The following is an 11,152-nucleotide window of genomic DNA, read 5'->3' as shown; positions in this document are numbered from 1 at the left end:
AATGAGAGGGGGAAAAAAATGCCCAAAAAATGACTTTGCTGGGAATTTGGCACTTTGTGTGTGTTGGAGGTGAAGAGGAAGAGTGTGAATTCCAGCTTTGGGAAATGCTGGGAGGATGGAGGAAAAAAAAAGACTTTGCTGGGAATTTTGCACTTTGTGGAGGTGAAGAGTGTGAATTCCAGCTTTGGGAAGTTTCCAGCTTTGGGAAATGCTGGGAGGATGGAGAGAAAAAATGCCCAAAAAAAGACTTTGCTGGGAATTTTGCTCTTTGTGGAGATGAAGAGGAAGAGTTTGAATTCCAACTTTGGGAAATCCTGGGAGGAGGGAAAAAGAAATGACTTTGCCAGGAGGGAAAAAATGCCAAAAAAAAAGACTTTGCTGGGAATTTTGCACTTTGTGGAGGTGAAGAGGAAGAGTGTGAATTCCAGCTTTGGGAAATCCCAGGAGGATGGAGGGAAAAAAAATGACTTTGCTGGGAATTTTGCACTTCGTGGAGGTGAAGAGGAAGAGTGTGAATTCCAGCTTTGGGAAATCCTGGGAGAATGGAGGGAAAAAATGCCAAAAAATGACTTTGCTGGGAATTTGGCACTTTGTGTGTGTTGGAGGTGAAGAGGAAGAGTGTGAATTCCATCTTTGGGAAATCCTGGGAGAATAATCCTGGGAGAATGGAAGGAAAAAAATGCCCAAAAAATGACTTTGCTGGGAATTTTGCACTTTGTGAAGAGGTGAAAAGTGTGAATTCCAATTTTGGGAAATCCTGGAAGGATGGAGGGAAAAAATGCCCAAAAAAAGACTTTGCTGGGAATTTTACACTTTGTGAAGAGGTGAAAAGTGTGAATTCCAATTTTGGGAAATCCTGGGAGAATGGAGGAAAAAAAAATTACTTTGCCAGGAGGGAAAAAATGCCCCAAAAATGACTTTGCTGGGAATTTTGCACTTTGTGAAGAGGTGAAAAGTGTGAATTCCAGCTTTGGGAAATCCCAGGAGGATGGAGGAAAAAAAATGCCCAAAAAAAGACTTTGCTGGGAATTTTGCACTTCGTGGAGGTGAAGAGGAAGAGTGTGAATTCCAGCTTTGGGAAATCCTGGGAGAATAATCCTGGGAGAATGGAAGGAAAAAAATGCCCAAAAAATGACTTTGCTGGGAATTTTGCACTTTGTGAAGAGGTGAAAAGTGTGAATTCCAATTTTGGGAAATCCTGGGATGAGGAAGAACTGTGAGATTCTCCATCCAATTCCAGCATTGCTCTCCAAGCACAGAAACCTCCAAAAACCAGGAAAACTTCACCCGAATTTTAGGACAATTTCTGGGATTTTTTCCCCTCTGGAATCACTGAGATGGAGAAGGAAATTCCCTTTACATCCAAAGCTGAGCTTCCACCAAAAGCTGCTTCCATCATTCTCTTCCCTCCTTCCAGCTCCTCCTTTTTCCTGGGAATCTTCACCTTCCCAGTGCTTTTCAATCCCAAATTTCTGTTCCAAAAATCACCGAGAGACCTTTGAGGAGAGCTGGGGAAGGAGGGAGGAATGTGCACAGGGTCTTGCTGAGTCCTCTGATAATTTATGTTTTATTTAAAACTGTTGGTTTTACTTGAAAGTGATATTTGTCCGTGATTAAAAGTGGGATTTGTATGAAACCTCTGGGGTGTGGATATTTTATTAATATTATATATTATATTATATTATATTATATTATATTATATTATATTATAATAATCTGTTCTATTCTATTCCTATTCTATTCTATTTTCTATTTTATTCTAATCTATTTTATTCTATTTTATTTTCTATTCTATTCCTGCTCTATTCTACTCTATTCTACTCTATTCTATTCTATTCTATTCTATTCTATTCTATTCTATTCTATTTTCTATTTGTATTCTATTTTATTTTCTATTTCCATTCTATTCTATTTTCTATTTCTATTTTATTCTATTTTCTATTTCTATTTTATTCTATTTATTTTCTATTTCTATTCTATTTTATTTTCTATTTCTATTCTATTCTATTTTCTATTTCTATTTTATTTTATTTTCTATTTCTATTCTATTTTCTAATTCTATTCTATTTAATTTTCTATTTCTATTCTATTTTATTTTCTATTTCTATTCTATTCTATTCTATTCTATTCTATTCTATTCTATTCTATTCTATGCTATTCTATTCTATTTTCTATTTCTATTCTATTTTATTTTCTATTTCTATTCTATTTTATTTTCTATTTCTATTCTATTTTATTTTCTATTTCTATTCTATTTTCTATTTCTATTCTATTCTATTTATTCTATTCCATTCCATTCTATTCTACTCTATCCCATTTTATTCTATTTTATTCTATTTTATTCCATCATTTCTCCAACTGCCAAAACTTCCCACTCCTCTAAGAGTTGGGAATATGCTGGAAAAATGGGATATTTTCATTACTGGAGAACAGAATACATTGATCCCTTTTAAATCCTAATTAATCCAAAAATCAGGATATTTTAAATTATTTTATTGCCTGGTTTTGATGTATTTTCACCTTTGGACAGAGAATTTCTCCATATTTTTCCTCTTTTGAATTCCCAAAATTGGAATTCTGGTTGGTTATTTTTTTTTTAATTTCTCCATCTTTTTCCTCCTGTGAATTCCTTTGGAATTCCCAAAAAATTGGAATTCTGGTTGGTTATTTTTTTTTTAAATTTCTCCATATTTTTCCTCCTGTGAATTCTTTTTGAATTCCCAAAAAATTGGAATTCTGGTTGGTTATTTTTTTTTTTAATTTCTCCATATTTTTCCTCTTTTGAATTCCCCAAAAATTTGGAATTCTGGTTGGTTATTTTTTAAATTTCTCCATATTTTTTCTCCTGTGAATCCCTTTTGAATTCCCAAAAATTGGAATTCTGGTTGGTTATTTTTTTCTTATTTTCCTCCTGTGAATCCCTTTTGAATTCCCAAAAATTGGAATTCTTTTTTTTTTTTTAATTTCTCCATCTTTTTCCTCCTGTGAATTCCTTTTGAATTCCCAAAAATTGGTTATTTTTTTTTTAATTTCTCCATCTTTTTCCTCCTGTGAATTCCTTTTGAATTCCCAAAAATTGGAATTCTTTTTTCTTTTTTTTTAATTTCTCCATCTTTTTCCTCTTTTGAATTCTTTTTGAATTCCCAAAAATTGGTTATTTTTTTTTTAATTTTGCCATCTTTTTCCTCCTGTGAATTCCTTTGGAATTCCCAAAAATTTGGAATTCTGATTGCTTATTTTTTTTAAATTTCTCCATCTTTTTCCTCCTGTGAATTCCTTTGGAATTCCCAAAATTTGTTTTTTTTTTTTTAATTTCTCCATCTTTTTCCTCCTGTGAATTCCTTTGGAATTCCCAAAATTGGAATTCTGGTTGCTTTTTTTTTTTTTAATTTCTCCATCTTTTTCCTCCCAGTTTTTCCAACCCCAAGGATCTGCAGGATCCACCTGGCTAGAGGAGGAAGAAAATGGTGATTTTTTTTTTGTTTTTTTCCTGAGGAGAAAATTCAACCCAAATTATTCCTGCAGATCCTTTTTTCAGCTCTGCCTGGAGGAGAAAATCCCAAAGAATCCTTTGGATCTCTTTGGGAATGTGGATTTTTTGGGAATGTTGATTTTTTGGGAATGTTGATTTTTTGGGAATTTAGATCTCTTTGGGGACATTAATTTTTTGGGGAATGTGGATCTGTTTGAGAATATGGATCTCTTTGGGAATATTGATTTTTTTGGGAATATTGATCTCTGGGAATGTGGATCTCTTTAGGGACATTAATTTTTTGGGGAATGTGGATCTTTGGGAATGTTAATTTTTTGGGAATATTGATCTCTTTGGGAATATTACTTTGGGAATGTGGAGCTCTTTGGGAATATTGATTTTTTGGGAATATGGATCTGTTCAGGAATATTGATTTTTTGGGAATATTGACTTTTTGGGAGCATTAATTTTTTTGGAAATATGGATATCTTTGGGAATGTGGATCTCTTTGGGAATGTTAATTTTTTGGGAATATTGATCTCTGGGAATACTGATTTTTTGGGGAATGTGGATCTCTTTGGGAATGTGGATCTCTTTGGGGACATTAATTTTTTTGGGAATATTAATCTCTTTGGGAATATTGATTTTTTGGGGAATGTGGATCTTTTTGGGAATGTTAATTTTTTGGGGAATATTGATCTCTTTGGGAATATTACTTTGGGAATGTGGATCTCTTTGAGAATATTGACTTTTTTGGGAATATTGATCTCTAGGAATGTGGATCTCTTTGGGAATGTTAATTTTTTTAGGAATTTGGATCTCTTTGGGAACATTAATTTTTTGGGGAATGTGGATCTCTTTGGGAATATTGATCTCTTTGGGAATGTGGATCTCTTTGGGAATATTTTATTTTTTGGGGAATGTGGATCTGTTTGGGGATATTGATTTTTTTGGGAATGTGGATCTCTTTGGGAATGTTAATTTTTTTGGGAATGTGGATCTTTGGGAATATTGATTTTTTTTTTGGGAATATTGATCTCTGGGAATGTGGATCTGTTTGGGAATATTGATTTTTTGGGGAATGTGACTCTCTTTGGGAAGCAATTTTTTGGGAATTTAGATCTCTTTGGGAATATTGATTTTTTGGGGAATGTGACTCTCTTTGGGAATATTGATTTGTTTGGAAATATTGATCTCTTTGGGAATGTGGATCTCTTTGGGAACATTAATTTTTTTGGGAATGTGAATCTCTTTGGGAATGTGGATCTTTTTGGGAACATTGATCTCTGGGAATATTGATCTCTTAGGGAACAATAATTTTTTTGGGAATGTGGATCTCTTTGGGAATATTCTATTTTTTTGTGTTTCCTGCACTCCCAAAGTTTATTTTCCTTCTCCTGCTCCTTTTTCCAGAACCTTTAGGGACAGAGAAGAGCAGGACAGAGGATCAATCCCAAAATTTGCATGCAGAAAACTCCCTAAAAATGTCCCCAACTGGCAGAACTGAGGAAGGAAATGCACAGGGAATGACAGAGAGGTGACACTGCGGGCAGCAGCCTCGGGAACAAAAGGCTTTGGGGACAAGGGGACACTGGCTGGCAGCGCCGCGGTGCCGTTTGGGGCGGGGACACCTCGTCCTGGTGGGGACATTGTTGTCCCCAAGGTCCCATTGTTGTCCCCGAGGTCCCATTGTTGTCCCCGAGGTCCCATTGTTGTCCCCAAGGTCCCATTGTTGTCCCCAAAAGGTCCCATTGTTGCTATCAAATAACGCATGAAGCTCCTGGAGAGCGGGAAGGAGGCTGGGGGGACTCGTGGTGTCCCTGTCCCCTCCCTGGGTCCCTGTCCCTGTCCTTGTCCCCTGCCTGGGTCTTTGTCCCCTGTCCCTGTCCCCTCCCTGAGTCTCTGTCCCCTGTACTTGTCCCCTCCCTGCATCCCTGTCCCTCTGTCCCTTGTCCCTTGTCCCCTTTCCCTGTCCCCTTTCCCTGTCCCTCTGTCCCTGTCCCTTGTCCCTTGTCCCTTTTCCCTTTTCCCTTTTCCCTTTTCCCTGTCCCTCTGTCCCTTGTCCCTTGTCCCTTGTCCCCTTTCCCTGTCCCTTGTCCCTTGTCCCTGTCCCTCTGTCCCTTGTCCCTGTCCCTTGTCCCTTGTCCCTTGTCCCTTGTCCCTGTCCCTTTTCCTTGTCCCTTGTCCCTTGTCCCTTGTCCCTTGTCCCTGTCCCTTTTCCTTGTCCCTTGTCCCTTGTCCCTGTCCCTTTTCCCTGTCCCTTTTCCCTGTCCCTGTCCCTTTTCCCTTGTCCCTTTTCCCTTGTCCCTTGTCCCTTGTCCCTTGTCCCTTGTCCCTGTCCCTTGTCCCTGTCCCTTTTCCCTTGTCCCTTGTCCCTTGTCCCTTGTCCCCTTTCCCTGTCCCTTGTCCCTGTCCCTGTCCCTGTCCCTGTCCCTTGTCCCTGTCCCTGCTCGCCACAGGGAATCAGCAAACCCAGAGATTCCCTAAAAGCTGAGGAGGGATTTGGGATTCCCTGGCAGTGAAAAACTCCAGGGTGATGTTCCTGATCATCCTCCCCCTTGTCCCTTTTCCCTGGATGAGCTTTTCCCAAAATCCATCCCGAGGGAGAGGAGAATTCCCTGCAGTTCCTAATCATCCTCTCCCTTTTCCCTTTTTTCCCCTTTTCCCCCCTTTTCTCCCTTTTCCCTGGATGAGGTTTTCCCAAAATCCATCCGGAGAGAGAGGAGAATTCCCTACAATACCTAATCATCCTCCCACTTTTCCCACCTGATCCTGATCCGTTCCTCACCTTCCCCCTTTTCCTTGGATTTCCCATAATCCATCCCGAAGGAGTGGAGAATTCCCTGAAGTTCCTGACCATCCTTTCCCTTTTCCCTTTTTTTCCTTTTCTTTCCCCTTTTTTCCCCCTTTTCCCCCCTTTTTTTTCTCCTTTTTTCCCCTTTTTTTCCCCTTTTTTTCCCCCCTTTTTCCCTTTTCCCTGGATGGGGTTTTCCCAAAATCCATCCCGAGTGAGAGGAGGATTCCCTACAGTTCCTAATCATCCTCTCCCTTTTCCCTTTTCCCTTTTCCCCCTTTTTTTTTCCTTTTCCCTGGATGAGGTTTTCCCAAAATCCATCCCGAGAGAGTGGAGGATTCCCTGCAGTTCCTGACCATCCTTTCCCTTTTCCCCTTTTTCCCTTTTTTCCCTTTTTTCCCCTTTTTCCCCTTTTTTCCCTCTCCCCCCCCCTTTTCCCCATTTTTTGTTCCCCTTTCTTCCCCCTTTTTCCCCCTTTTTTCCCCCTTTTTCCCTTTTCCCCCCCTTTTCTTCTCCTTTTCCCTTTCCCCTTTTCCTTTTCCCCTTTTCCCTTTTTTTCCCCTTTTTCTTCTTTTTTTCCCCTTTTCTTTCCCTTTTCCCCCCCTTTTTCCCCTTTTCTCCCTCTTTTCCCCCTTTTTTCCCAAACTCCACCCCGCTGGAGAGCAGCATTCCCTGCTTTCCCTGCTCCCATCCCTGCACAGCTCCCTTTGGAAAAAGTTTTTGCCACCTAGTGGGAAAGGCTGAGAATCCTCCAGGACTTTTATCCCATGGGAAAAATGCAAACCTCACCCCTCATTCCCAGATTTTCTGTGGGATCAGAACTGCCGTCGCGAAATTTCTCCCTTTTCCTGAGAAATTCACTCTCCTCGTGGGTTTTTTTCAAGGAAAATAAATCCATTTTTCCATCAGGAATCCATCTGGGAAAGGATGTGGCTCAGCCTGTGGTGCTTCCTGCTTTTTGTCAGGATATTCCTGGGGGAATTCACCTTTCCAAGCCCTGATTCCTTCCTGAGGAATCCCAGATTGGGAATATTGGGAATTGCCTTGTTTGGGGATTTTACTTGTTCTAAAAAATCCAGGAATTCCAGATTGAGAACATTTGGAATTGCCTTGTTTTGGGATTTTCCTTATTCCAGGAAATCCAAGAATTCGAGATTTGGAACATTGGGAATTGCCTTGTTTTGGGGTTTTTACTTGTTCTGGGAAATCCAGAAATTCCAGATTGGGAATTGCCTGTTTTGGGGTTTTCCTTGTCCTAGGAAATCCAGGAATTCCAGATTGGGAACATTGGGAATTGCCTTGTTTTGGGATTTTCCTTGTTCTAAAAAATCCAGAAATCCCAGATTTGGAACATTGGGAATTGCCTTGTTTGGGGTTTTTCCCTGTTCTGGGAAATCCAGGAATTCCAGATTGGGAATTGCCTGTTTTGGGGTTTTCCTTGTCCTTGGAAATACAGGAATTCTACATTTGGGACATTGGGAATTGCCTGGTTTTGGGGTTTTTCCTTATTCCAGGAAATCCAGGAATTCCAGATTGTGAATTGCCTTGTTTGGGTTTTTCCTTGTTGTAGGAAATCCAGGAATTCGAGATTTGGAACATTGGGAATTGCCTTGTTTGGGGTTTTCCTTGTTCTAGGAAATCCAGAAATTCCAGATTGGGAATTGCCTTTTTTGGGGTTTTCCCTTGTTCTAGGAAATCCAGGAATTCCAGATTTGGAACATTGGGAATTGGCTTGTTTGGGGATTTTTCCTTGTTCTAGGAAATCCAGGAATTCCAGATTGGGAATTGCCTTGTTTGGGGATTTTCCTTATTCTGGAAAATCCAGGAATTCCAGATTGGGAACATTGGGAATTGCCTTGTTTGGGATTTTCCTTGTTCTGGGAAATCCAGGAATTCCAGATTGGGAACATTGGGAATTGCCTTGTTTGGGGTTTTTCCCTGTTCTGGGAAATTCAGGAATTCCAGATTGGGAAAATTGGGAATTGCCTTGTTTGGGATTTTCCTTGTCCTTGGAAATACAGGAATTCCAGATTTGGGACATTGGGAATTGCCTTGTTTGGGGTTTTTCCTTGTTCTAGGAAATCCAGGAATCCCAGATTGGGAATTGCCTTGTTTGGGGTTTTTCCTTATTCCAGGAAATCCAGGAATTCCAGATTGGGAATTGCCTTGTTTGGGGTTTTCCCTTGTTCTAAAAAATCCAGGAATTCCAGATTGGGAACATTGGGAATTGCCTTGTTTGGGGTTTTCCTTGTTGCAGAAAATCCAGGAATCCCAGATTGGGAATTGCCTGTTTTGGGGTTTTCCTTGTTCTGGGAAATCCAGGAATTCCAGATTGGGAACATTGGGAATTGCCTTGTTTGGGATTTTCCTTATTCCAGGAAATCCAGGAATTCCAGATTGGGAATTGCCTTGTTTGGGGTTTTTCCTTGTTCTAGGAAATCCAGGAATCCCAGATTGGAATTGCCTTGTTTGGGGTTTTCCTTCTTCTGGGAAATCCAGGAATTCCAGATTGGGAACATTGGGAATTGCCTTGTTTGGGGTTTTTCCCTGTTCTGGGAAATCCAGGAATCCCAGATTGGGAATTGCCTGTTTTGGGGTTTTCCTTGTCCTTGGAAATACAGGAATTCTACATTTGGGACATTGGGAATTGCTTTGTTTGGGGTTTTTCATTGTTCTGGGAAATCCAGGAATTCCAGATTTGGAACATTGGGAATTGCCTTGTTTGGGGTTTTCCTTGTCCTTGGAAATCCAGGAATTCCACATTTGGGACATTGGGAATTGCCTGGTTTTGGGGTTTTTCCTTATTCCAGGAAATCCAGGAATTCCAGATTGGGAATTGCCTTGTTTGGGTTTTTCCTTGTTGTAGGAAATCCAGGAATTCGAGATTTGGAACATTGGGAATTGCCTGGTTTTGGGGTTTTTCCTTATTCCAGGAAATCCAGGAATTCCAGATTGGGAATTGCCTTGTTTGGGTTTTTCCTTGTTGTAGGAAATCCAGGAATTCGAGATTTGGAACATTGGGAATTGCCTTGTTTGGGGTTTTCCTTGTTCTAGGAAATCCAGAAATTCCAGATTGGGAATTGCCTTTTTTGGGGTTTTCCCTTGTTCTAGGAAATCCAGGAATTCCAGATTTGGAACATTGGGAATTGGCTTGTTTGGGGATTTTTCCTTGTTCTAGGAAATCCAGGAATTCCCATTCCATGGCACATTCCAGTCCTTTTCCTGCAAGGTTGAGGAGGGAAATCAAAAATTGGATTTTTCTGGGAATGAGCTGCTCTGGGATGGGAAGGAAAAACCATCCTGGAATTCCTGTTTCTGCCAGGGAAATGTTCTGCTGGGAGGATTTCCTTGAAATTTGGGATTTTTTTGGGTTTTTTTTTTTTGGTTATGAGATTTCCCATAGGTTTGGTTACCCAGCTGGAATTTTGGGATTTTATCCCTGCCCTGGAATTTTGGGATTTTTTCCCTGCCCTGGCAGGGATGAAATTAGATTATTTTAAGGCTTTTCCAACCCAAATCATTCCCTGATTTTTAAACTGGAGAAATTCCCACATGGATTAAAACACACAAAAAAATTCCTTTTGGGGTGGAATTATGGATTTTTCTCTCCGGAATCATTGGGATTCCATCCAGGATTTGCCTCTTTAATTCCCACTGGGTGCGAAAACATCCACGTGTCCCCAAAATTCCTACAGAACCCCCAAATCCCTCTGGTTTTTTGGGATTTCCAGGATCAGGGAGCAGTTTTTAGGGCTCTGGGAGGATTTGCTCCCGGAATTGGGAATTGGAGAGGTCGAGTCGCCCCAGGGAATCTCCGAGGTGCAAACAGGAGGATTTTGGGAGGCAAATCCCAAAGAACTGCAAATTAGGGACATTACAGCAGCCAACGGCCCGTGCCGAATTTTTGGGAGCAGGGAGCGTGACTGGGGCTGGGCAGAGCCCAGGAATGGAAAAGGACCTGGAATGGGGCTGGGAGGGAGGGAAGGGATGGATTGGGCTGGAAATGGGGTTTGGAGTGGGAATTTGGGGGAAAAATCCATGGGGATGCTGAAAATTGGAGCGTGACTGGGGCTGGGCAGAGCCCAGGAATGGAAAAGGACCTGGAATGGGGTTGGGAGAGAGGGAAGGGATGGATTAGGCTGGAAATGGGGTTTGGATTGGGTTGGGTTGGGAATTTGGGGGAAAATCCAAGGGGATGTTGAAAATCGGAGTGTGACTGGGGCTGGGCAGAACCCAGGAGTGTCCTGGGGCAGGAAAATCCACCTGGAGGACCTGGAATGGGGTTGGGAGAGAGGGAAGGGATGGATTGGGCTGGAAATGGGGCTTGGATTGGGATTGGATTGGGATTTTGGGGGGAAATCCAAGGGGATGCTGAAAATCGGAGTGTGACTGGGACTGGGCAGAACCCAGGAGTATCCTGAGGCAGGAAAAGTCATGGAAGAAGGGATGGAATGGGATTGGGAGAGAGGGAAGGGATGGATTGGTCTGGAAATGGGGTTTGGATTGGGTTGGGTTGGGATTTTGGGGGAAAAATCCATGTGTAAAATCAACAGATGCTGAAAATCGGAGTGTGACTGGGGCTGGGCAGAGCCCAGGAATGGCCTGAGACAGGAAAAGGACCTGGAATGGGGCTGGGAGAGAGGGAAGGGATGGATTGGGCTGGAAATGGGGCTTGGATTGGGATTGGAGTGGGATTGGTTTGGGATTTTGGGGGGAAAATCCATGGGGATGCTGAAAATCGGAGTGTGACTGGGATTGGGCAGAGCCCAGGAGTGTCCTGAGGCAGGAAAAGTCATGGAAGAAGGGATGGAATGGGATTGGGAGAGAGGGAAGGGATGGATTCACCTGGAACTGGGGTTTGGATTGGGGTTGGAGTGGGGTTTTGG

At 41.6% G+C, this 11,152-nt stretch overlaps 1 long non-coding RNA gene across 1 annotated transcript; it reads left to right on the top strand.

The window, feature by feature from the left end:
* The first annotated feature begins 139 nt into the window (after positions 1-139).
* Positions 140-1,082, top strand: LOC146423410 (uncharacterized). The gene is made up of 3 exons (XR_014847556.1): positions 140-191; positions 333-496; positions 726-1,082. It is a non-coding gene; the product is annotated as an uncharacterized LOC146423410 (long non-coding RNA).
* Positions 1,083-11,152: the final 10,070 nt, after the last annotated feature.

This window comes from Lichenostomus cassidix, unplaced genomic scaffold (genome assembly GCF_008360975.1).
Source record: "Lichenostomus cassidix isolate B80296 unplaced genomic scaffold, HeHo_3.0 HiC_scaffold_707, whole genome shotgun sequence".
Taxonomy (NCBI): Eukaryota; Metazoa; Chordata; class Aves; order Passeriformes; family Meliphagidae; genus Lichenostomus; species Lichenostomus cassidix.
Note: the sequence above shows the minus strand (reverse complement) of the source record. Positions and strands in the feature narration are given on the sequence as shown.